Here is a 27,500-nt window from a genome sequence, read left to right as displayed (position 1 = left end):
TACATGTGCAACACTCTGGCAGGTGTAGTGAAGATACATGTGCAACACTCAGGCAGGTGTAGTGAAGACACATGTGCAACACTCAGGCAGGTGTAGTGAAGATACATGTGCAACACTCAGGCAGGTGTAGTGAAGATACATGTGCAACACTCTGGCAGGTGTAGTGAAGATACATGTGCAACACTCAGGCAGGTGTAGTGAAGACACATGTGCAACACTCAGGCAGGTGTAGTGAAGACACATGTGCAACACTCAGGCAGGTGTAGTGAAGACACATGTGCAACACTCACGCAGGTGTAGTGAAGATGCATGCTGCCTGTGTACCAGAAATTAATTATAACCCTAATTTTTAATAGGGTGGACCGATAAGCCAGTGGAAGGCCTCGGTCACATGACCAAAAGCTCTAGTGGCGGGTCATCATATGACTAAGACCCGCGTCAGGAAACACTTGTCCTGTTTCCTGACAAATTTTACTTGACCTAACCTGCGCACCAGACGTCTTCAGTCAAACACAAGCCATTACAGCAGTACAGAAAGTAGAAGTGGAGAGGTAATTCAGAGGTGACTGATACAGTCAGTATCATTAGAGTGACTGATACAGTCACTATTATCAGAGTGATACAGTCAATATCATCAGAGTGACTGATACAGTCAGTATTATCAGAGTGATACAGTCAGTATTATCAGTGACTGATACAGTCAGCATTATCAGAGTGATATAGTCAGTATTATCAGTGATACAGTCAGTATTATCAGAGTGACTGATACAGTCAGCATTATCAGAGTGATATAGTCAGTATTATCAGTGATACAGTCAGTATTATCAGAGTGACTGATACAGTCAGTATTATCAGAGTGATATAGTCAGTATTATCAGAGTGACTGATACAGTCAGTATTATCAGAGTGATGCAGTCAGTATCGTCAGAGTTACTGATACAGTCAGTATCCTCAGAGTTACTGATACAGTCAGTATCGTCAGAGTTACTGATACAGTCAGTATTATGAGAGTGATAGTCAGTATCATCAGAAAGAAATTGATACTGCCAGTATTATGAAGATAACATAAATGCAACCATCTGATAATGAACTTGGACACTAACTCTGGGTCCTGCAACTTGGAAGCCTCTCTTTCTTTTTCAACATTGTTACCAGTTAATGGTGGAACTAGCAGAATGAAGGTGTCCGCACTGCAGAGAAACCGGTTGGCCGGCCTTGAGAGTGAGAGACGGGAATGTAGAAGTTGGGCGGGTCACCGCTGGACTGCTGCCTGTGACCTTTTGCAAAGACAGCTTGGGAAGGATGTTAAATATTTTCTTTGGAAGGGAGCTGCATAAATATTACCGACAAACACTTAAATTGTTATGACCTGAACACCTTCCTACCAAGAGATCCTTAACTATTATCAAGAGGGAACTTGATAAGTTCTTCAAGTTAAACCATACCCCGGCCGGGATTGAACCCGCGGTCAAAGAGTCTCATGTTCTTCAAGTTAGTTTCTACCGGGATGAAAGTTCGAAAAGAAGTTAATCATTCATCAGGAGGCAAAAGAAGAAAGAAACTGAAGCTGATAAGTTAGATGCGGGAGAGTGAAGGACTTTCAAGCTTCTGGGGCAACAACTGGGCAAGACAGAAAATCATTCAGGTGGAGATAGACCAGAGACAAGGAAAAACTCCCGTCAAGAAAGTAACGGATGAGAGTAAGCAACACATGTTCAGCAGCTAAAAAGGGAGAAGAGAGACGAAATGTTACACAACCAAACGAATTCAAGAGGAAAGGAAGACTTTCATTGGACGTAAAAAGAATATGAGGAAGATAACTCTTACGCTGTTCAGGTTAAATGAGAATAGGACATTGTATAACTGTCCTACACAACTTGTCAGGCACTGCAACATCATGGTATCTTGATTCAGAGGACATCTACATGACCTTCTTCACGACTTCTACAACTAGCCCATCAATTTGGGAAGGACCTACTTCCACTGGGGAATCCCGCCTACCAGTGACTATGCCCTCGTCTGCTACACGTCCCTCTTCACTGATGCCTATATAAGCGCCAGTCTCCTTACCTGTGCTTCAGAATCTCTACAACCACGGTGTTGTAAACACCACCTCCAAGGCTGAGGGACTAATTACCTCATCTTTTGTATATAGTTCTTCTGTTTTCTAATTATGTCCAAGAATCTGTATTGATAAAGCCACTGGATGGCGAAACGTCTACAATAAAGATAACCAGATGTTGCACAAGTGTCTTAACTTTCATCATAAATGAGAATAAGAGAACCTGAGAGGAAAGTAAGAAGGCAGGAGGAGAAGGAGCAAAGAATTGAAGACCTCATGAAAGAAATGGAAGCTGCAAGTGAGACTAAGAAAATCTGTGTTTTCTCGGGGAGGAACACTCGCAGATAAGACTACTGCAAATTCTGCTTACAAAGCCAGAAACAAAGAACGAAATAATGGTTAGAAAATAAAATCCGAGAGGATCTCGTAAATGCGAAGCAGTCCATGTCAAAGAAGGCAGAGCAGATAAGAAAAGAATGGCAGAAACGGAGACACTGGAAAAGAAGAAGGAAAGAAGCAAACGACTGGAACAATGAATAGAAAGTGGGGAGACAACAGAGGTAAAGAATCGAGGAAATGCCCCGAAAACTTGACAGACAAGCCTTATTTAGTGTTTTCAGAAGTAATAAGTTACCCAAAGATAGAAGAATCGAAGTGTGGTACTAAACTGTAGAAGACATGTGAGGTCATGAAAGCGGAGGAGAGGAAAACCTTGATATTATAAGTATTGCAGAGATGAAAATCTCAGGAATAATAACTAACCAGACATTGCCAAAGGGTTAACAAATAGTAAGACAAGAAAGGATCAGAAACCACTAGAGATTGACGTACCAGGAAACCTGGAAGTACGGTATTTCGAGAATTATACAGCAGACACTACAATGTCTGAAAAAAAACATTGTAGTGGGTCCTATAATGTCTGAAAAGACATTGTAGTACCTGCTACATAAGTGGCAATAAAATATATAGTCGGACACCAAACAATTGGAGCCAAGGAAGGAGCATGATCAGAATAACAGTATAATGGTTCACATATTGGATACAGTTTCAGAAAGAGCAAGAAATATTATTAATCTCACAGTACGTGGGATTTCAACTATAAGAAAATTAACCGGTAATGCTGGGACCCCCGTGGAGGACCAGAACCATGAGGAACAAAGCTTAGGGAAGCAGTAAGGAAGAAAACGACAAAGAGGAGATGAGATAAAACGGGTATTACACAGGTGAGATTACTTATGGAGAACTACCAGGCGCCAAAGACCAAGTACTGCTACGTCTGGAGTAATTGGTGGAAATGGGAATAGAAAAAGAAACGGAAACAACAGAAAATGAAAGTACAGGAGGGCAGTTGCTGGAATGAAAAGCTTCCTGAGAGGAGTACAAATGGAAAACTGAAAAACACCGCTACCACCACCACTATCATCACCACCACCACGACCACTGAACTACCACCACGACACCACACCACTACCACTATCATCATCACCCCCAATACCACAACCATCACGACCACTACACCACCACCACTACACCACCACCACTACACCACCACCACTACACCACTACACCACCACTACATCACCACCACTACATCACCACCACTACACCACCACCACTACACCACCACCACTACACCACCACCACTACACCACCACCACTACACCATTACCACTACACCACCACCACTACACCACCACCACTACACCACCACCACTACACCATTACCACTACACCACCACCACTACACCACCACCACTACACCATTACCACTACACCACCACCACTACACCATTACCACTACACCACCACCACTACACCACCACCACTACACCACCACCACTACACCATTACCACTACACCACCACCACTACACCATTACCACTACACCACCACCACTACACCACCACCACTACACCACCACCACTACACCACCACCACTACACCACCACTACTACACCACCACCACTACACCACCACCACTACACCATTACCACTACACCACCACCACTACACCATTACCACTACACCACCACCACTACACCACCACCACTACACCACCACCACTACACCACCACCACTACACCACCACCACTACACCACCACCACTACACCACCACCACCACTACACCACCACCACTACACCACCACCACTACACCACCACCACTACACCACCACCACTACACCACCACCACTACACCACCACCACTACACCACCACCACTACACCACCACCACTACACCACCACCACTACACCACCACCACTACACCACCACCACTACACAACCACCACTACACCACCACCACTACACCACCACCACTACACCACCACCACACCACCATTACTACACCACTACACCACGACCACTACACCACCACCACTACACCACCACCACTACACCACCACCACTACACCACCACCACTACACCACCACCACTACACCACCACCACTACACCACCACCACTACACCACCACCACTACACCACCACCACTACACCACCACTACACCACCACCACTACACCACCACCACTACACCACCACTACACCACCACCACTACACCACCACCACTACACCACCACCACTACACCACCACCACTACACCACCACCACTACACCACCACCACTACACCACCACCACTACACCACCACTACACCACCACCACTACACCACCACCACTACACCACCACCACTACACCACCACCACTACACCACCACCACTACACCACCACCAGTACACCACCACCACTACTACACCACCACACTACACCACCACCACTACATCACTACTACACTACCACCACTACACCACCACCACTACATCACCACCACTACACCACCACCACTACACCACCACGACACCACCACCACCACTACACCACCACCACTACACCACCACCACTACACCACCACCACTACACCACCACCACTACAGCACAACCACTACACCACTACACCACTACACCACCACCACTACACAACCACCACTACACAACCACCACTACACAACCACCACCACCACCACCACTACACAACCACCACTACACCACCACCACTACACAACCACCACTACACCACCACCACCACTACACCACCACCACTACACCACCACCACTACACCACCACCACTACACAACCACCACTACACAACCACCACTACACCACCACCACTACACCACCACTACACCACCACCACTACACCACCACCACTACACCAGAACCACTACACCACCACCACTACACAACCACCACTACACCACCACCACTACACCACCACCACTACACCACCACCACTACACAACCACCACTACACCACCACCACTACACCACCACCACTACACCACCACCACTACACCACCACCACTACACCACCACCACTACACCACCACCACTACACCACCACCACTACATACCTCCACCACCACCACTACACCACCACCATCACCACCACCACCATCACCACCTCTACACCACCACCACTACACCACCACCACTACACCACCACCACTACACCACCACCACTACACCACCACCACTACACCACCACCACTACACCACCACCACTACACCACCACCACTACACCACCACCACTACACCACCACCACTACACCACCACCACTACACCACCACCACTACACCACCACCACTACACCACCACCACTACACCACCACCACTACACCACCACCACTACACCACCACCACTACACCACCACCACTACACCACCACCACTACACCACCACCACTACACCACCACCACTACACCACCACCACTACACCACCACCACTACACCACCACCACTACACCACCACCACTACACCACCACCACTACACCACCACCACTACACCACCACCACTACACCACCACCACTACACCACCACCACTACACCACCACCACTACACCACCACCACTACACCACCACCACTACACCACCACCACTACACCACCACCACTACACCACCACCACTACACCACCACCACTACACCACCACCACTACACCACCACCACTACACCACCACCACTACACCACCACCACTACACCACCACCACTACACCACCACCACTACACCACCACCACTACACCACCACCACTACACCACCACCACTACACCACCACCACTACATCACCACCACTACACCACCACCACCACTACACCACCACCACTACACAACCACCACAACACCACAACCACTACACCACCACCACCACTATACAACCACAACTACACCACCACAACTACACCACCACCACTACACCACCACCACTACACCACCACCACTACACCACCACCACTACACCACCACCACTACACCATTACCACTACACCACCACCACTACACCACCACCACTACACCACCACCACTACACCACCACCACTACACCACCACCACTACATCACCACCACTACACCACCACCACTACACCACCACCACTACACCACCACCACTACACCACCACCACTACACCACCACCACTACACCACCACCACTACACCACCACCACTACACCACCACCACTACACCACCACCACTACACCACCACCACTACACCACCACCACTACACAACCACCACACAACCACCACCACTACACCACCACCACTACACTACCACCAACACTACACTACCACCACCACCACTACACCACCACCACTACACCACCACCACTACACTACCACCATTACACCACCACCACTACACCACCACCACTACACCACCACCACTACATCACCACCACTACACCACCACTACTACACCACCACCACTACACCACCACCACTACATCACCACCACTACACCACCACCACTACACCACCACCACTACATCACCACCACTACACCACCACCACTACACCACCACCACTACACTACCACCATTACACCACCACCACTACACCACCACCACTACACCACCACCACTACACCACCACCACTACACCACCACCACTACACCACCACCACTACACCACCACCACTACACCACCACCACTACACCACCACCACTACACCACCACCACTACACCACCACCACTACACCATTACCACTACACCACCACCACTACACCACCACCACTACACCACCACCACTACACCACCACTACTACACCACCACCACTACACCACCACCACTACATCACCACCACTACACCACCACCACTACACTACCACCACTACACCACCACCACTACACCACCACCACTACACCACCACCACTACACCACCACCACTACACCATTACCACTACACCACCACCACTACATCACCACCACTACACCACCACCACCACTACACCACCACCACTACACCACCACCACTACATCACCACCACTACACCACCACCACCACTACACCACCACCACTACACCACCACCACTACATCACCACCACTACACCACCACCACCACTACACCACCACCACTACATCACCACCACTACACCACCACTACTACACCACCACCACTACACCACCACCACTACACCACCACCACTACATCACCACCACTACACCACCACCACTACACCACCACCACTACACCATTACCACTACATCACCACCACTACACCACCACCACTACACCACCACCACTACACCACCACCACTACACCATTACCACTACACCACCACCACTACACCACCACTACTACACCACCACCACTACACCACCACCACTACACCACCACCACTACACCACCACCACTACACCATTACCACTACATCACCACCACTACACCACCACCACTACACCACCACCACTACACTACCACCATTACACCACCACCACTACACCACCACCACTACACCACCACCACTACACCACCACCACTACACCACCACCACTACACCACCACCACTACACCACCACCACTACACCACCACCACTACACTACCACCATTACACCACCACCACTACACCACCACCACTACACCACCACCACTACATCACCACCACTACACCACCACCACTACACCACCACCACTACACCACCACCACTACATCACCACCACTACACCACCACCACTACACCACCACCACTACATCACCACCACTACACCACCACCACTACACCACCACCACTACACCACCACCACTACACCATCACCACTACACCACCACCACTACACCACCACCACTACACCACCACCACTACACCACCACCACTACACCACCACCACTACACCACCACCACTACACTACCACCATTACACCACCACCACTACACCACCACCACTACACCACCACCACTACACCACCACCATTACACCACCACCATTACACCACCACCAATACACCACCACCACTACACCACCACCATTACACCACCACCACTACACCACCACCACTACACCACCACCATTACACCACCACCATTACACCACCACCACTACACTACCACCATTACACCACCACCACTACACCACCACCACTACATCACCACCACTACACCACCACCACTACACTACCACCACTACACCACCACCACTACACCACCACCACTACACCACCACCACTACACCACCACCACTACACCACCACACCACCACCACCACTACACCACCACCACTACACCACCACCACTACACCACCACCACTACACCACCACCACTACACCACCACCACTACACCACCACCACTACACCACCACCACGACACCACCACCACTACACCACCACCACTACACCACCACCACTACACCACCACCACTACACCACCACCACTACACCACCACCACTACACCACCACCATTACACCACCACTACACCACCACCACTACACCACCACCACTACACTACCACCATTACACCACCACCATTACACCACCACCACTACACTACCACCATTACACCACCACCACTACACCACCACCACTACATCACCACCACTACACCACCACCACTACACTACCACCACTACACCACCACCACTACACCACCACCACTACACCACCACCACTACACCACCACCACTACACCACCACACCACCACCACCACTACACCACCACCACTACACCACCACCACTACACCACCACCACTACACCACCACCACTACACCACCACTACACCACCACCACTACACCACCACCACTACACCACCACCACTACACCACCACCACTACACCACCACCACTACACCACCACCACTACACCACCACCACTACACCACCACCACTACACCACCACCACGACACCACCACCACTACACCACCACCACTACACCACCACCACTACACCACCACCACTACACCACCACCACTACACCACCACCACTACACCACCACCACTACACCACCACCACTACACCACCACCACTACACCACCACCACTACACCACCACCACTACACCACCACCACGACACCACCACCACTACACCACCACCACTACACCACCACCACTACACCACCACCACCACTACACCACCACCACTACACCACCACCACCACTACACCACCACCACTACACCACCACCACTACACCACCACCACGACACCACCACCACTACACCACCACCACTACACCACCACCACTACACCACCACCACTACCACTACACCACCACCACTACACCACCACCACTACACCACCACCACCACTACACCACCACCACTACACCACCACCACTACACCACCACCACGACACCACCACCACTACACCACCACCACTACACCACCACCACTACAGAACCACCACTACACCACCACCACTACACCACCACCACTACACCACCACACCACCACCACCACTACACCACCACCACTACACCACCACCACGACACCACCACCACTACACCACCACCACTACACCACCACCACTACACCACCACCACTACACCACCACCACTACACCACCACCACTACACCACCACACCACCACCACCACTACACCACCACCACTACACCACCACCACTACACCACCACCACTACACCACCACCACTACACCACCACCACTACACCACCACCACGACACCACCACCACTACACCACCACCACTACACCACCACCACTACACCACCACCACTACACCACCACCACTACACCACCACACCACCACCACCACTACACCACCACCACTACACCACCACCACTACACCACCACCACTACACCACCACCACTACACCACCACCACTACACCACCACCACTACACCACCACCACTACACCACCACCACTACACCACCACCACTACACCACCACCACTACACCACCACCACTACACCACCACCACTACACCACCACACCACCACCACCACTACACCACCACCACTACACCACCACCACTACACCACTTTTCTCAAGGCAAAACTGTACAAGATGGAAATAATAGTGAAAATATCAAGAAACAAAGGAAAAATTTGTACCAAACATGAAAAATAGAAAAAAAAAGAGAAATCTGATAGTTGAAGCAAGAATGCAGAAACGGCAAGGAAAGTGAAGAGAAACACGACTTGCAACAAATACACAGCAATTCAGATTGCAGAAACCGGGAAACAGAAGAGCCAAGAATAAATATACAAGAACGAGAAGAGAAGCTCAAAGACTTGAAAATGATTAACATCAAACGACAAGAAGAGAAAATAAAGTTACTCCAGAGCCACATAAGAAAGAAAAACGTGAACGTATAATGAAGTGATGAAGCTGGAGACAGAGGACGGGATGATGATAGAGAAAGACAGAAGTACGCCAAGAGTTTAGCAAAAGATTCCAGAATATCTTCACAAAATAATAATGGAGAGTTACCAGAAGGCAGACCAGAAGGTACTGTAGTCAGACCAGAAGGCACTGTAGTCAGACCAGAAGGCACTGTAGTCAGACCAGAAGGCACTGTAGTCAGACCAGAAGGTACTGTAGTCAGACCAGAAGGCACTGTAGTCAGACCAGAAGGTACTGTAGTCAGACCAGAAGGTACTGTAGTCAGACCAGAAGGCACTGTAGTCAGACCAGAAGGTACTGTAGTCAGACCAGAAGGTACTGTAGTCAGACCAGAAGGTACTGTAGTCAGACCAGAAGGCACTGTAGTCAGACCAGAAGGCACTGTAGTCAGACCAGAAGGAACTGTAGTCAGACCAGAAGGTACTGTAGTCAGACCAGAAGGCACTGTAGTCAGACCAGAAGGCACTGTAATCAGACCAGAAGGCACTGTAGTCAGACCAGAAGGCACTGTAGTCAGACCAGAAGGCACTGTAGTCAGACCAGAAGGTACTGTAGTCAGACCAGAAGGCACTGTAGTCAGACCAGAAGGCACTGTAGTCAGACCAGAAGGCACTGTAGTCAGACCAGAAGGAACTGTAGTCAGACCAGAAGGAACTGTAGTCAGACCAGAAGGTACTGTAGTCAGACCAGAAGGCACTGTAGTCAGACCAGAAGGCACTGTAATCAGACCAGAAGGCACTGTAGTCAGACCAGAAGGCACTGTAGTCAGACCAGAAGGCACTGTAGTCAGACCAGAAGGTACTGTAGTCAGACCAGAAGGCACTGTAGTCAGACCAGAAGGCACTGTAGTCAGACCAGAAGGCACTGTAGTCAGACCAGAAGGCACTGTAGTCAGACCAGAAGGCACTATAGTCAGACCAGAAGGCACTGTAGTCAGACCAGAAGGCACTATAGTCAGACCAGAAGGCACTATAGTCAGACCAGAAGGCACTGTAGTCAGACCAGAAGGCACTATAGTCAGACCAGAAGGCACTGTAGTCAGGCCAGAAGGCACTGTAGTCAGACCAGAAGGCACTGTACTCAGACTAGAAGGCACTATAGTCAGACCAGAAGGCACTGTAGTCAGACCAGAAGGCACTATAGTCAGACCAGAAGGCACTGTAGTCAGACCAGAAGGCACTATAGTCAGACCAGAAGGCACTGTAGTCAGACCAGAAGGCACTATAGTCAGACCAGAAGGCACTGTAGTCAGACCAGAAGGCACTATAGTCAGACCAGAAGGCACTGTAGTCAGACCAGAAGGCACTATAGTCAGACCAGAAGGCACTATAGTCAGACCAGAAGGCACTGTAGTCAGACCAAAAGGCACTATAGTCAGACCAGAAGGCACTGTAGTCAGACCAGAAGGCACTGTAGTCAGACCAGAAGGCACTGTAGTCAGACCAGAAGGCACTATAGTCAGACCAGAAGGCACTGTAGTCAGACCAGAAGGCACTATAGTCAGACCAGAAGGCACTGTAGTCAGACCAGAAGGCACTATAGTCAGACCAGAAGGCACTGAAGTCAGACCAGAAGGCACTATAGTCAGACCAGAAGGCACTGTAGTCAGACCAGAAGGCACTGTAGTCAGACCAGAAGGCACTGTAGTCAGTCCAGAAGGCACTGTAGTCAGAAAAGAAGGCACTGTAGTCAGACAAGCAGGCACTGCAATCAGACAAGAAGGCACTGTAGTCAGACCAGAAGGCACTATAGTCAGACCAGAAGGCACTGTAGTCAGACCAGAAGGCACTGTAGTCAGACCAGAAGGCACTGTAGTCAGTCCAGAAGGCACTGTGGTCAGAAAAGAAGGCACTGTAGTCAGACAAGCAGGCACTGCAGACAAGAAGGCACTGTAGTCAGACCAGAAGGCACTGTAGTATGACCAGAAAGCACTGTAATCAGACCAGAAAGCACTGTAGTCAGACCAGAAGGCACTATAGTCAGACTAGAAGGCACTGTAGTCAGACCAGAAGGCACTGTAGTCAGACCAGAAGGCACTGTAGTCAGACCAGAAGGCACTGTAGTCAGACCAGAAGGCATTGTAGTCACACCAGAAGGCACTGTAGTCAGACCAGAAGGCACTGTAGTCAGACCAGAAGGCACTGTAGTCAGACCAGAAGGCACTGTAGTCAGACCAGAGGGCACTGTAGTCAGAAAAGAAGGCACTGTAGCCAGACAAGAAGGCACTGTAGTCAGACCAGAAGGCACTGTAGTCAGACCAGAAGGCACTGTAGTCAGACAAGCAGGCACTGCAATCAGACAAGAAGGCACTGTAGTCAGACCAGAAGGCACTGTAGTATGACCAGAAGACACTGTAGTCAGACCAGAAGGCACTGTAGTCAGACCAGAAGGCACTGTAGTCAGAGAAGAAGACACTGTAGTCAGACCAGATGGCACTGTAGTCAGAGCAGAAGGCACTGTAGTTAGACCAGAAGGCACTGTAGTCAGAGCAGATCAACAGCGGCTGGAGTGTCAACACAACATAAAAAGTGATAAGACTACTAAATGAACATGCTGTAACAGAAACCATAGGAGTAGATAACATATATCAGGACAAGTGTTAGAGAACTGGAAAAAAATGCAAATGTGGTCGCCATATATAAAAAGAGGACCAGACGAAAGACACTGAACTACAGGCTGGTATTCTTAACACGAATTCTGTCGGAAGTTCTACAGAAGATAGTAAGAAAAGGAATATTGGTGCACTTAGAGAAAAGACTCCCTACAAAAAAAAAAACAGTAAAGATTCAGGGATGGAAAAGGTGGAATTCTGACAGTTATGTAGATAAAGTGGAAAGGGACAGGTGGATTACATTTTTCTTGGAGTGCAGGAAACCACTTGACTCACTACCACACCAGCGATTAGTACAGATATTGGCATAACAGAGAGGGTGCTCTAGTGGACCTAGCAGTACCTGAATGATAGAAGACAAGAGAGTAATACTAAGGGACGAGACATCAGAACTGGAGAGCGTGACTAGCTGGGTTGTGCAAGGATCAATACTACGACCACTACTGTTCCTAATATACGTAGACTACCTACCACAGGGGATTAATTCATATATGTCACTATTTACGGATGATTAAAAACTAATGAGAATAAGAACACGAGAGGAGACTGACAAATTACATGAAGGCATCAACAAACTACAGATGTAATCCAACACCAGAATAAATGGAAGGTCATATGAATTTGAGTAAATGTAGACCCGCCACAGTACAGCAGTGGTAGAGAGAAGCTACAAGTATCATAAAGTGAATATAACACAAATTTATCGCCAGAAATACACATAAACAATACAACGACAGTATCGTAAATAAGTTAGCACACCTTAAAGCATTCAAGAATTTGAATAAAGAATCCTTCAGAACTTTATATACGACATATCTGTGGCCAGTTACAGAATAAGCGGAACCAACATGTACTCCACACCTACATAGTTAAGCATCTGCAGAAGCACGAAAAGGTAGAAAACTAGGCTAGTACCAGAACCAAGAGGAATACATTATGAGGAGAGATTGAACCTGGCGACCTTAGCGGAGAGAGAGAGAGAGAGAGAGAGAGAGAGAGAGAGAGAGAGAGAGAGAGACAGACAGACAGACAAAGACAGAGAGAAGGGCATGCAAAGGAGAACTGATATAGTTGATAAGGACAGATTGTTTGAATTAAGAAGATCAGGATCAACAAAACACAAATGGAAGCTAGAAGGGAAAGTGGAATGACTTGGATGAGGCAGTGGTGAAGGCAAACCTATTACACAGTTTCAAGAGTAGATATAAGGCCCAAGAGGCCAGAAATCAATGATGTCGATCAAGATAATCTTGGGAGGGCCAGGAGCTGAGTTTCGACCCCAGCAACACCTGGAATACAATTGTACAATTTGTTAGTACAAATGAGTGAGTCCAGGAAATGGAAAGACCTCCACTAGGAAGTGTTGGAGGAAGATTCAAGAATAGGTTCAGCAGGATCTAGCTAAGAGACAGGACCAGGAGCTGAGACTAGACCCATGAAGCCAATAATAAGAGAGTACATGAGGTAGAGACAAGTAGGGCGCCTGTTAGATCCATTCTACAGTCACAGGCCAACACTAGTCACACACAAGCACTACAGTTACACTGTCTCTCTTTATCTCTTTATCTCTCTCTCTCTCTCTCTCTCTCTTTCACACACACACACACACACACACACACACACACACACACACACACGCACGCACGCACACACACACACACACACACACACACACACACACACTGCAATGGATCAAAGAATACCTGACAGGCAGGCAACAACGAATCATGGTACGTGGCGAGGTCTTAGAGTGGACGCCTGTGACGAGCGGGGTTCCACAGGGGTCAGTCCTAGGAAACTGTGATAGTTTTGGTATATGTGAATTACATGACGGAAGGGATCGACTCAGAAGTGTCCCTGTTTGCAGATGATGTGAAGTTAATGAGGAGAATTAAATCGGATGAGGATCAGGCAGGACTACAAAAAAGCATGGACAGGCTGGAAGCCTGGTCCAGTAACTGCCTCCTCGAATTTACTTCCGCCAAATGCAATGTCATGAAAATTAGGGAACGGCAAAGAAGATCGCAAAGTATAGTCTAGGTGGCCAAAGACTGCAAACCTCACTCAAGGAAAAGGATCTGGGGGTGAGTATAATACCGAGCACATCTCCTGAGGCGCACATTAACCAGATGACTACTGCAGCATATGGGCGCCTGGCAAACCTGAGAATAGCATTCCGATACCTCAGTAAGGAATCGTTCAAGACTCTATACACCGTGTACGTCAGGCCCATACTGGAGTATGCAACACCAGTTTGGAACCCACACCTGGTCAAGCCTGTCAGGAAATTAGAGAAAGTGCAAAAGTTTGTAACAAGACTAGTTCCAGAGCTAAGGGGAATGTCCTACGAAGAAAGGTTATAAGGTAAATTGGCCTGACGACAACAGAAGGCAGGAGGGTTTGGAGAGATATGATAACGACATACAAAATACCGCGAGGAATTAACAATGTGGACAGAGACAGGATGTTCCAGAAATGGGACACAGAAACAAGGGGTCGCAATTGCAAGTTAAAGACTCAGATGAGTCAAAGGGATGTTTGGTAGTATTTCTTTAGTCACAGAGTTGTCTGGAAATGGAAGAGTCTGGCAAGTGACGTAGTGGAGGCAGGAACCATACATAGTTTGGTAAATTTCACGGAGCAGGGAGACGACCTAGTAGCGACCAGTGAAAAGGCGGGGCAGGAGCTATGACTCGACCCCTGCAACCACAAATAAGTGAGTACAAATAGGTGAGTGTACACATACACTACAGTCACACACACACACAAACAAGCACACACACATACATATACAAACACACACAGTCACAAACACCAGTTTCATTCTCGAGCGATCTCCAAACTTGTTTGTTGCTACATTCTTCACCGTCACGATCACATTCCTTCCCGCCAGGCTCACCATGCTGCTACATTCTTCCCTGCCACGCTGCAGCATTCTTCCTTGCCACAGTGCAACATTCTTCCCTGCCATGCTGCTTCATTCTTCCCTGCCATGCTGCTTCATTCTTCCCTGCCATGCTGCAACATTCTTCCCTGCCACGCTGCAACATTCTGTCAGTAGTGTTACTGAATTCCTTTGTAATATACTTGTGTAGTATATCGTAAGATGTATCATCCATATACATAGGCTCCCATCAGCTAGGCTCAGTGGCTAGTTTGTGACATCACCTGACTATGCCCATGTGGATAGTGTATGGGAGGACTCGCTCTCACTTCGTCCTCAGGCATACAACCAAACAGGCAGGTTGGGTTCTCTCCCCTCACGACTCTGCCAATATACGTGTTATCAACCGATCAGCGTGTGATTCTGACGATTACGGCGATATGAGGAGATAAACTCTGCCGAGCCAGCGGACATTATGTGTGACCGTGTGTTAGGCCTACAGAGACGACGCTCCCTACACCCCAAGCTAGCATCCACCAGCCTGTCTACACAATTTCCTGGTCAGTTTTGTGTGTCTTACTCTGCTTATTTGCATAACTTTCAAGGAGATGATCCGAGTTTGCAACTTAAGCCAAGCCAGATAAACCAGTCTGTGGGGGAATGCCTAAGCCGTAAGCCATCCAGCCTGACAAGCCCTAAGCCAGTCTTGCCTGACGAGCCAGCTTCCCGACATGCTGTGCACATAGTTACAAAATTTCAAGCCACCCTAGCCTGTGAAGGGCTTCAGCCAGCTGAGTGCGAGAAGTAAGTCAAGCAAGCCACGTTGAGTTCCAGCCCTCACCATCGCTTTGTGCTTCCAGTTCATAGCTGTTCTGAGTGATAATCACCATCCCTGTGGGATGGTTATTATCACTTGTGGTGTTGGGTGCCAGAACACGAGAAGCCGCTCTAAGCCAGCCACGCGGTGCCTCAGCGCCCACACTCGCCACCGCCATTAACTACGTGTGGCTTATTTTCACCCTTATACTGGGTTCTACCATCATTTTTATTGGCTACACACCGAGTCAAGATCCTTGAAGACTTCTTCGTACCTGGGCGCCAACCATGCAAAGCTTAGGTGTGTAATCCTCCGAGAAAGCACAATTCGTCGAAGTCCCATGTGTGTAGGTGGCTCCAGTCAGCCGAGACCGCCTTCACCTCCTCACCACTGTCACAAGTGTACTCCAAACTCCAGCCTACATATAGAGACATTTACAGTGTTTGAGACATTTTCTCAGTCTAGTGAATTTCTTAGTAACATGGAGTGACTTGTGATTAATTGCAGACTCAGTTTTAATTAGATTCTATTGCAATAATTTTTTTCTAGTGTTCTCTGTTTATTTTCGTGTCTCATTTTATACGTATGTTGTGTTATTCCCTTTATCTGAAGTAAGTACTTTTTCTTTTCTCTGTTGTGTGCAGTATTAAGCTCATTAATTAATTTTTTTTACCTGTGTTTTTAAAGTGTTGTGATATCTTCCTTAGTTTCATTATTTTGTGTTATTTCTCATATTTTATTTTCATTATTGTGTACCGTTCATTTTCTTGCTCATTTTGTGTTAATGCATTCAACTTTTCTTTTCCATTTTAGACTTGTATATAATATTGTTTGTGTGATTATTTTATTTATAAAGTGATTAATGTGTCTGAACCTTGCAGACTAGTGTCCCATATTTTGTGTGAATACCAAGCATTGTATTCACTTTTGCTTAACAACAAGATCTTAGTTCAAGTCAATTTTATGCAATATAAGTTCCATATACGTGTGAGTAAGTCATTGTCATTCAGAGTGTTCCTGCTATATGTAAGTGTTAAATTTCCTCGGTTCTATATATTGTCATTTTTATCAACATTCTTGAATTTTGTTTAACAAATTCACTCTTAGTGTAATTAATTAAAGTACAAGAGTTCTTATTGCTCTGAGTAACTGTTGCCTAAGTTGATATTAAGAGTTAAAGTGTTCAACCAGTCAATTCTTGATTTTTTTGTTATTTATCTAAGCTGTGTTTCCTTGTGTGTGCAATTTTAATTGATTCATTGCTTAATTCTGCAGTGATTCATTTTTCTTTCATCACTCTTTATAGTGTAATTTTGTGCTATAATTTCTACAAAGTAATTATCATTTTCAATCCTGCTACAGTATAATTCAGTACAATCTTCTGTGGTTCCGGTATATCCCGTTGTGCTCTCACTCCATAATATTTTAATAGTTGTCTGCCATTTTTAGAAAATTGCTTTTTCAGTCTATTTTATTCTTGCATAAGATTTATTGATTCTACTTTATTAATTTTTTATTGATTTATCATTTATTATTGAATTCTTAATGGAATTGAGAGTATTGTCTTATCTAGTCAAGTAAATTTCAGTAAGTTTTCCTTGCTCTGCAGTGTGTCTTGTACATTCTCATTATTTATGCAGATTAGTTAAGCATTTTCAATCCCATTTGAGCAACATTATTATGTCCTTGTGTAAGCTCTCTGAAATTATGTCCCAGTCACCTTTGATTACTACCTTAGTGAATTCTGCCAAAGTAAATATGAATCTGTGCAAAATCTTAATATTCCCTTATCAACTGAAAGACTACATCTAGCTCTTAGACAATGTGTTTGTTCTAGCAGCTTGTACCCGAGATTTGTCACAATGCTGCGATATGTGAAGTTCAGATTAAGTCCTTATAGATCTGTGAATTACTTATTGATGTAGCCGAGCGGTCAGGCACTAGTAAAACTGTCACTCCTGTCCGGAATCCAGTCCCTACAATATCTTGCATGCAGGACAGGGTACAGTTACCTCGGGTTTCAGAGGAACCTCAGCCAACCCTGGGTACTGAGACCACTATCCCTGCAATGGCTACTTGTTCAAATGGTAGTTCCTACCCAGGGGACGCCTTGTTGAAGAAAGACTACTTTCAATGAGTTATGCCATCTCTTGCTGATGTCACAAGCCATTGCAGAAAGAGGTTTCTGTAGCTAGTGCACTTACTAGATTATCTGCTGTTGTCCCTTGTGTTCCAGATAGTGATAATATCTTAGTTGGCAGTCACCCTTGCAATGTAAGAAGTAGTTTATCAAGTCGTTTTTTTACATGATGGTAGATCCGTTCTCCCATGCTAATATTTCATGTTACAGCATTAACTATTTCAACCGGGGAGCGTCCCTCCACTCCACCGAGTCTGTTCATTCCTTCAGGAGAAAAGAACTAATAAGAAAGTACTTGATGTTTTGAGAGCCACTGTCAATCCCAAGAGTGAAACTTGGGATGAAGTTATACCTGATGTTCACTGTGCTATAAATTCTGCTTACAGTGCTTCAACAGGTGACACTCCACATTATGTGCTGCACGGGGTTGATAAGTATTTGCATTATGAGTTGTTGTATTCCACACTGAAACCAAATTACAATCCTGACGACTTCATAGCAACTCGTACCAGCCTAGCTCAAAGTGTTCTCAGACGAATCCGAGAAACACTTTGTAAATCAACAGCAGAATTTACAAGAGTCACTAATACTCGTGCAAAGCGACCAAAATGAAAGTAGGTTTGAGAGTGATACTAACTTTAATAAAACATCCGCAATGCCTAAGCTCGATCAAAAGTTTGGCGAACCTTACTGAGTAGTCAAACATATCAACGGTAATAAGTATAAAGTTAAAGAAGTAAGTACTGGTCAATATAAAGAGTTGCATTTGGACCATATGAAATTAGTGTGTGATGAAGACAATGTCCCTGACAACCAGACTGTTGTGACTGACAATGACAATTCGTCTGACCCTGTACCCTCTACTTCTAGTAATCAGCCAGAGGAACAACCTGAATGTCATTACTCCTTATGTACATGGCAGGTATTGAAAAATCCTCAAGTATCATGCGTAAATACCCATTTAGATCCTCCTCAAGTTAAAAGAAGTTGTCAACTGTGTGTTTTGTCATCAGCTGATCAGTATCCAGAATTTTTTTGTGTGTTCACGTTCCCTCGGAACTCTGAGATTTATTAACAGTAATGACTTGTGCGCACCAAGTCTGCCTTTTCTGTTAAACACTTTCTTCTTTGTAAATATATTTTTCCTCAGAATCTGTAGATACATGTGAATACAGACTGAGCGATCATTTCTATCTCTTTTATTGTACTGTGATTTGTTACCATGATTTGTGATGCATTACACTACCATCCATTACAATAACATCCATTCTAATGTTATCCATTCTATCAATTACACTCTATAACCATTTCTGTGATTAGTTCCAAGTTATATATATATGTTTGCTATTGCATAGAATCAGCCCAGAGCCACCTGCCTGTTCAGTCTGTAGAACTGTATCGTATGTCAAGATGACATATGTAACATGACCGAGCTGTCAGTAGTTTTACTGAATTCCTATGTAATATACTTGTGTAGTATATCATAAGTTGTATCACCCATATTATATATATATATATATATATATATATATATATATATATATATATATATATATATATATATATATATATATATAACTGTATCTTATATATATATACATATATATATATATATATATATATATATATATATATATATATATATATATATATATATATATATATATATATATATATATATATAAGATACCTTCAGCTAGGCTCAGTGGCTAGTTTATGACATCAGGCTATGCACATGTGAATAGGATATGGGAGGACTCGCTCTCACTTCGTCCTCAGGCATACAACCGAACAGGTAGGCTGGGCTTTCTCCCTCACGACTCTGCCAATATACATGTTACCAACCGATCAACGAGTGTATTTCTTACTCCAATATCTCCACTACGTACCCACACAACAATTCTTCCCTGCCAGGCTGCAACATTCTTCCCTGCCACACTGCAACATTCTTCCCTGCCATGCTGCTACATTCTTCCCTGCCATGCTGCTACATTCTTCCCTGCCATGCTGCAACATTCTTCCCTGCCACACTGCAACATTCTTCCCTGCCATGCTGCTACATTCTTCCCTGCCATGCTGCAACATTCTTCCCTACCACGCTGCAACATTCTTCCCCACCACGCTGCTACATTCTTCCCCACCACGCTGCAACATTCTTCCCTGCCATGCTGCTACATTCTTCCCTGCCATGCTGCAACATTCGTCCCTACCACTCTGCAACATTCTTCCCTGCCATGCTGCAACATTCTTCCCTACCACTCTGCAACATTCTTCCCTGCCACGCTGGTACATTCTTCCCTGCCATGCTGCTGCATTCTTCCCTGCCATGCTGCTACATTCTTCCCTGCCATGCTGCTACATTCTTTCCTGCCACACTGCAACATTCTTCCCTGCCATGCTGCTACATTCTTCCCTGCCATGCTGCAACATTCTTCCCTACCACGCTGCAACATTCTTCCCCACCACGCTGCTACATTCTTCCCCACCACGCTGCAACATTCTTCCCTGCCATGCTGCTACGTTCTTCCCTGCCATGCTGCAACATTCTTCCCTACCACTCTGTAACATTCTTCCCTGCCATGCTGCAACATTCTTCCCTACCACTCTGCAACATTCTTCCCTGCCATGCTGCAACATTCTTCCCTACCACTCTGCAACATTCTTCCCTGCCACGCTGCTACATTCTTCCCTGCCATGCTGCTACATTCTTCCCTGCCATGCTGCTACATTCTTCCCTGCCATGCTGCTACATTCTTCCCTGCCATGTTGCTACATTCTTCCCTGCCATGCTGCTACATTCTTCCCTGGCATGCTGCTACATTCTTCCCTGCCATGCTGCTACATTCTTCCCCAACACGCTGCAACATTCTTCCCCACCACGCTGCAACATTCTTCCCCACCACGCTGCAACATTCTTCCCCACCACGCTGCAACATTCTTCCCTGCCATGCTGCTACATTCTTTCCCACCACGCTGCAACATTCTTCCCCACCACGCTGCAACATTCTTCCCCACTACGCTGCAACATTCTTCCCCACCACGCTGCAACATTCTTCCCCACCACGCTGCAACATTCTTCCCTGCCATGCTGCTACATTCTTTCCCACCACGCTGCAACATTCTTCCCCACCACGCTGCAACATTCTTCCCCACCACGCTGCAACATTCTTCCCCACCACGCTGCAACATTCTTCCCCACCACGCTGCAACATTCTTCCCCACCACTCTGCTACATTCTTCCCCACCACTCTGCAACATTCTTCCCCACCACGCTGCAACATTCTTCGTCACCACTCTGCAACATTCTTCCCCACCACGCTGCAACATTCTTCCCCACCAAGCTGCAACATTCTTCCCCACCACGCTGCAACATTCTTCCCACCACGCTGCAACATTCCTCCCCACCACGCTGCAACATTCTTCCCCACCACGCTGCAACATTCTTCCCCACCACGCTGCAACATTCCTCCCCACCACGCTGCAACATTCCTCCCCACCACGCTGCAACATTCTTCCCCACCACGCAGCAACATTCTTCCCCACCACGCAGCAACATTCTTCCCCACCATGCTGCAACATTCTTCTTCACTCTACACATATTTTATTTCCTTGATTCGTAATTCTGAAAATTAAGTATTCTTTCTAAGTGGAAGTTTGGAGAGCCTGGGTATATCTGGAGTATACCCGAAATGGGTTTCGGGGGTCGACGCCCCCGCGGCCCGGTCTGTGACCAGGCTTCGCAACATGTTGCTGGGTTGCAACATTTTCTGGTCAGTTATAATTTGCACATCTGAGGCCGAAAATAACTGTAATGATCACGGTGAAAACAACACTGTGTACGTTGTAACATACAAGTATTGCAACACTGTCTGCTGACTGGGTAACACTGTTGGCTGAGCAACACTGTCTGCTGACTGGGTAACACTGTTGGCTGAGCAACACTGTCTGCTGACTGGGTAACACTGTTGGCTGAGCAACACTGTCCGCTGACTGGGTAACACTGTTGGCTGAGTAACACACTCCGCTGACTGGGTAACACTGTTGGCTGAGCAACACTGTCCGCTGACTGGGTAACACTGTTGGCTGAGCAACACTGTCTGCTGACTGGGTAACACTGTTGGCTGAGCAACACTGTCTGCTGACTGGGTAACACTGTTGGCTGAGCAACACACTCCGCTGACTGGGTAACACTGTTGGCTGAGCAACACTGTCTGCTGACTGGGTAACACTGTTGGCTGAGCAACACTGTCTGCTGACTGGGTAACACTGTTGGCTGAGCAACACACTCCGCTGACTGGGTAACACTGTTGGCTGAGCAACACTGTCTGCTGACTGGGTAACACTGTTGGCTGAGCAACACTGTCTGCTGACTGGGTAACACTGTTGGCTGAGCAACACTGTCCGCTGACTGGGTAACACTGTTGGCTGAGCAACACTGTCTGCTGACTGGGTAACACTGTTGGCTGAGCAACACTGTCTGCTGACTGGGTAACACTGTTGGCTGAGCAACACTGTCCGCTGACTGGGTAACACTGTTGGCTGAGCAACACACTCCGCTGACTGGGTAACACTGTTGGCTGAGCAACACTGTCCGCTGACTGGGTAACACTGTTGGCTGAGCAACACACTCCGCTGACTGGGTAACACTGTTGGCTGAGCAACACTGTCTGCTGACTGGGTAACACTGTTGGCTGAGCAACACACTCCGCTGACTGGGTAACACTGTTGGCTGAGCAACACTGTCCGCTGACTGGGTAACACTGTTGGCTGAGCAACACTGTCCGCTGATTGGGTAACACTGTTGGCTGAGCAACACTGTCTGCTGACTGGGTAACACTGTTGGCTGAGCAACACTGTCTGCTGACTGGGTAACACTGTTGGCTGAGCAACACTGTCTGCTGACTGGGTAACACTGTTGGCTGAGCAACACTGTCTGCTGATTGGGTAACACTGTTGGCTGAGCAACACTATCTGCTGATTGGGTAACACTGTTGGCTGAGCAACACTGTCTGCTGATTGGGTAACACTGTTGGCTGAGCAACACTGTCTGCTGATTGGGTAACACTGTTGGCTGAGCAACACTGTCTGCTGATTGGGTAACACTGTCTGCTGAGTAACACTGTTTGTTGACTGGGTAACACTGCTGGGTAACACTGTCCGCTGACTGGGTAACACTGTCTGCTGAGTAACACTGTTTGTTGACTGGGTAACACTGCTGGGTAACACTGTCTGCTGGCTGGGTAACACTGTCTACTTGCTGGGTAACACTGTCTGCTGGCTGGGTTTCTCCATCTTATTCCTTATTTCCGCATTACCCTGCCATAGTTCTGTCATATTTCATTGCTGTTCTTTCTCTGTGGTAGGTGCAGTGTGTTAGTGTTAGTGTTAGTGTGTGTGTGTGTGTGTGTGTGTGTGTGTGTGTGTGTGTGTGTGTGTGTGTGTGTGTGTGTGTGTGTGTGTGTGTGTGTGTACTCACCTAGTTGTGGTTGCAGGGATCGAGTCATAACTCCTGACCCCGCCTCTTCGCTGGCCGCTACTCGGTCTTTCTTCCCACTCCAGAAGCTTTATCATATCTCTTCTTAAAGCTATGTATGGATCCTTCTTCCACTACATCACTACCCAGATTATTCCACTTCCTGACAACTCTTTGACTGAAAAAGTACTTCGTAACATTCCTGTGATTCATCTGAGTCTTCAACTTCCAACTGTGTCCCCTTGTTGCTGTGTCCCATCTCTGAAACATCCTGTCTCTGTCCACTTTGTCGATTCCTCTCAGTATTTTATATGTTGTTACCATGTGTCCCCTATCTCTCCTGTCTTCTAGTGTCGTCAAGTCGATTTCACTTAACCTCCCCTCGTAGGACATACCCCTTAGCTCCGGGACTAGTCTTGTTGCAAACCTTTGCACTTTCTCTAGTTTCCTTACATGCTTGGCTAGGTGAGGGTTCCAAACTGGTGCTGCATACTCCAATATGGGCCTAACGTACATAGTGTACAGGATCCTGAATGACTCCTTATTTAGATGTCGGAATGCTGTTCTTAGCTTTGCCAGGCACTCGTATGCTGCAGCAGTTATCTGGTTGATGTGCGCCCCAGGAGATGTGCCCTGTGTTATACTCACCCCAGGCTCCTTTTCCTTGAGTGAGGTTTGTAGGCTCTGGCCCCCTAGATTGTACTCCATCTGTGGTCTTCTTTGCCCTTCCCCAATCTTCATTATTTTGCACTTGGTGGGGTTGAACTCCAAAAGCCAGTTGCTGGACCAGGCCTGCAGCCTGCCTAGTCCTCTTCCGATTGAATTCTTCTCATCAACGTCACATCATCTGCAAACAGGGGCACTTCGGAGTCCATTCCTTCGGTCATGTTGTTCACAAATACCAGAAACAGCACCGGTCCTCGGACTGATCCCTGTGGCACCCCACTCGTCACAGGCGCCCACTCTGACACCTCGCCACGTACCATGACTCGCTGTTGTCTTCCTGACAGGTATTCCCTTATCAATTGTAATGCCTTCCTTGTTATCCCTGCCTGGTCCTCCAGCTTTTGTAGTAATTTCTTGTGTGGAACTGTGTCAAATGCCTTCTTACAGTCCACCCCTCTCTCTCTCTCTCTCTTGCCTTACTGCCGTCACCCTGTCGTAGAACTCCAGAAGGTTTGTGACACAGGATTTTCCATCCCTGAAACCATGCTGGCCTTCGTTGATAATCTCATTCCTTTCTAGGTGCTCCACCACTCTTCTGATAATTTTTCCATAACCTTGCATACTATACATGTCAGTGACACTGGTCTGTAGTTTAATGCTTCTTTTTTGTCTCCTTTCTTAAAAACTGGGACTACATTTGCTGTCTTCCATACTTCCGGGAGTCGCCCTGCTTCAATAGATGTGTTGAAGATAGCTGTTAGTGGTACACAAAGTGCCTCTGCTCCCTCTCTCAGGGCCCATGGAGAGATGTTATTCAGCCCCATCGCCTCTGAGGTATCTAGCTCGCTGAGCAGCCTCTTCCTTGGTTATATGTATTGTGTCCAACACTTGATGGTGTACCCCACTTCTCTGGAAATATAAACACATATGCAGTATAATGTAATCCTTTATTGACAACGTTTCGCCCACACAGTGGGCTTTATCAAGTTACAAACAGTTCTACCCAGGTGGAAGGTATGCGAGTATTTATAGGACGAAGTCAGGTTGAGAGTGCTAGGTCAGGTGAAGAATGCTGCATGTGACAGTCTACCGAGTAGGGTTGTAGAGTCTAATACCTTGGGTAGCTTGGAAGAGAGATTGGATAAGTATATGAGTAGACCTTCTGCAGTATTCCTCCATTCTTATGTGGGATAGCGATGATGTTTCTTGGCAAGGGGTTCAGTTATGTTATAGAAACTGTTGTTCTGGTTGAAGTTGCTGGATATAGAGATAAGTGATGATTCCAGGATTCTTCGGTATTGAGTGTTGTCTTCTCTGGCAGTAAGTCTTGCATTTCTGTAGTTGATTAAATGGTTGTGTGAATTTCGGTGTTAAACACAGGCATTCCTTGAATCGTCAGATCTGCCTGTGTACTGGTGTTCTGAAATATGTGTCTGGAGGTCTCTTGATGTTTCGCCCACGTATAATTTGCTGTAGTCATTACAAGGGATTATGTATACCCCTGCAGAGGATGGAAGCTTGTAATGTCTATTACTGGTAATGTCCTTGATGGTCGTGGTTGTGGAGGTAGATACTTGGAATGAGGTATTGAAAAAGATGTTGGGAACATGTTAGGCAATGGAGTTGGTGGGGAGGACTATGTATCTCTTCTCGGCAGTGTCTTCTCTGGGTGTGTTGAAGATGTTTAATGCCCGTCGTCTGCAGTCTCTGATGAAGAGATGAGGATAGTGGAGTTTGGAAAATACTTGTTCAATTATAGTGCATTCTTCCTCAAGGAACTCATTGCTGCAGATTCTGAGTGCACGCAGGAAAAAGCCTATAATTACACCAGGTTCAATTTTGGTGTCTTGATGAGAGTAGAAGTGGTTGGTAGGTTTTCGATAGACTGTCACATTCAGTATTTTCCACCTCACCCAGCACTCTCAACCTGACCTCATCCTATACTCACGTGAACATTAAAATGGTATAAAATACCGACAGGTTGTTAGGTAAGACACATATGCAACAGTTAGGTATCTTTATTTCGAAACGTTTCGCCTACACAGTAGGCTTCTTCAGTCGAGTACAGAAAAGTTGATAGAAGCAGAAGATACTAATACTTGAAGACGATGTAATCAGTCCATCACCCTTGAAGTTTTGAGGTGGATTTGAGAGGGACCTGACCTTTCAACGACTACATTCTTACCTCTACT

At 47.0% G+C, this 27,500-nt stretch overlaps 1 protein-coding gene across 7 annotated transcripts in view; it reads right to left on the bottom strand.

Annotated features, from left to right (window-relative positions):
• The window catches only part of Btk (tyrosine-protein kinase Btk29A), a 728,553-nt gene that overhangs the window by 570,338 nt on the left and 130,715 nt on the right, over nt 1–27,500 (bottom strand). The window lies entirely within an intron of this gene.

This window comes from Cherax quadricarinatus, chromosome 12 (genome assembly GCF_038502225.1).
Source record: "Cherax quadricarinatus isolate ZL_2023a chromosome 12, ASM3850222v1, whole genome shotgun sequence".
Taxonomy (NCBI): Eukaryota; Metazoa; Arthropoda; class Malacostraca; order Decapoda; family Parastacidae; genus Cherax; species Cherax quadricarinatus.
The sequence above is the reverse complement of the archived record's forward strand: the minus strand, read 5'-3'. Positions and strand labels throughout refer to the sequence as shown.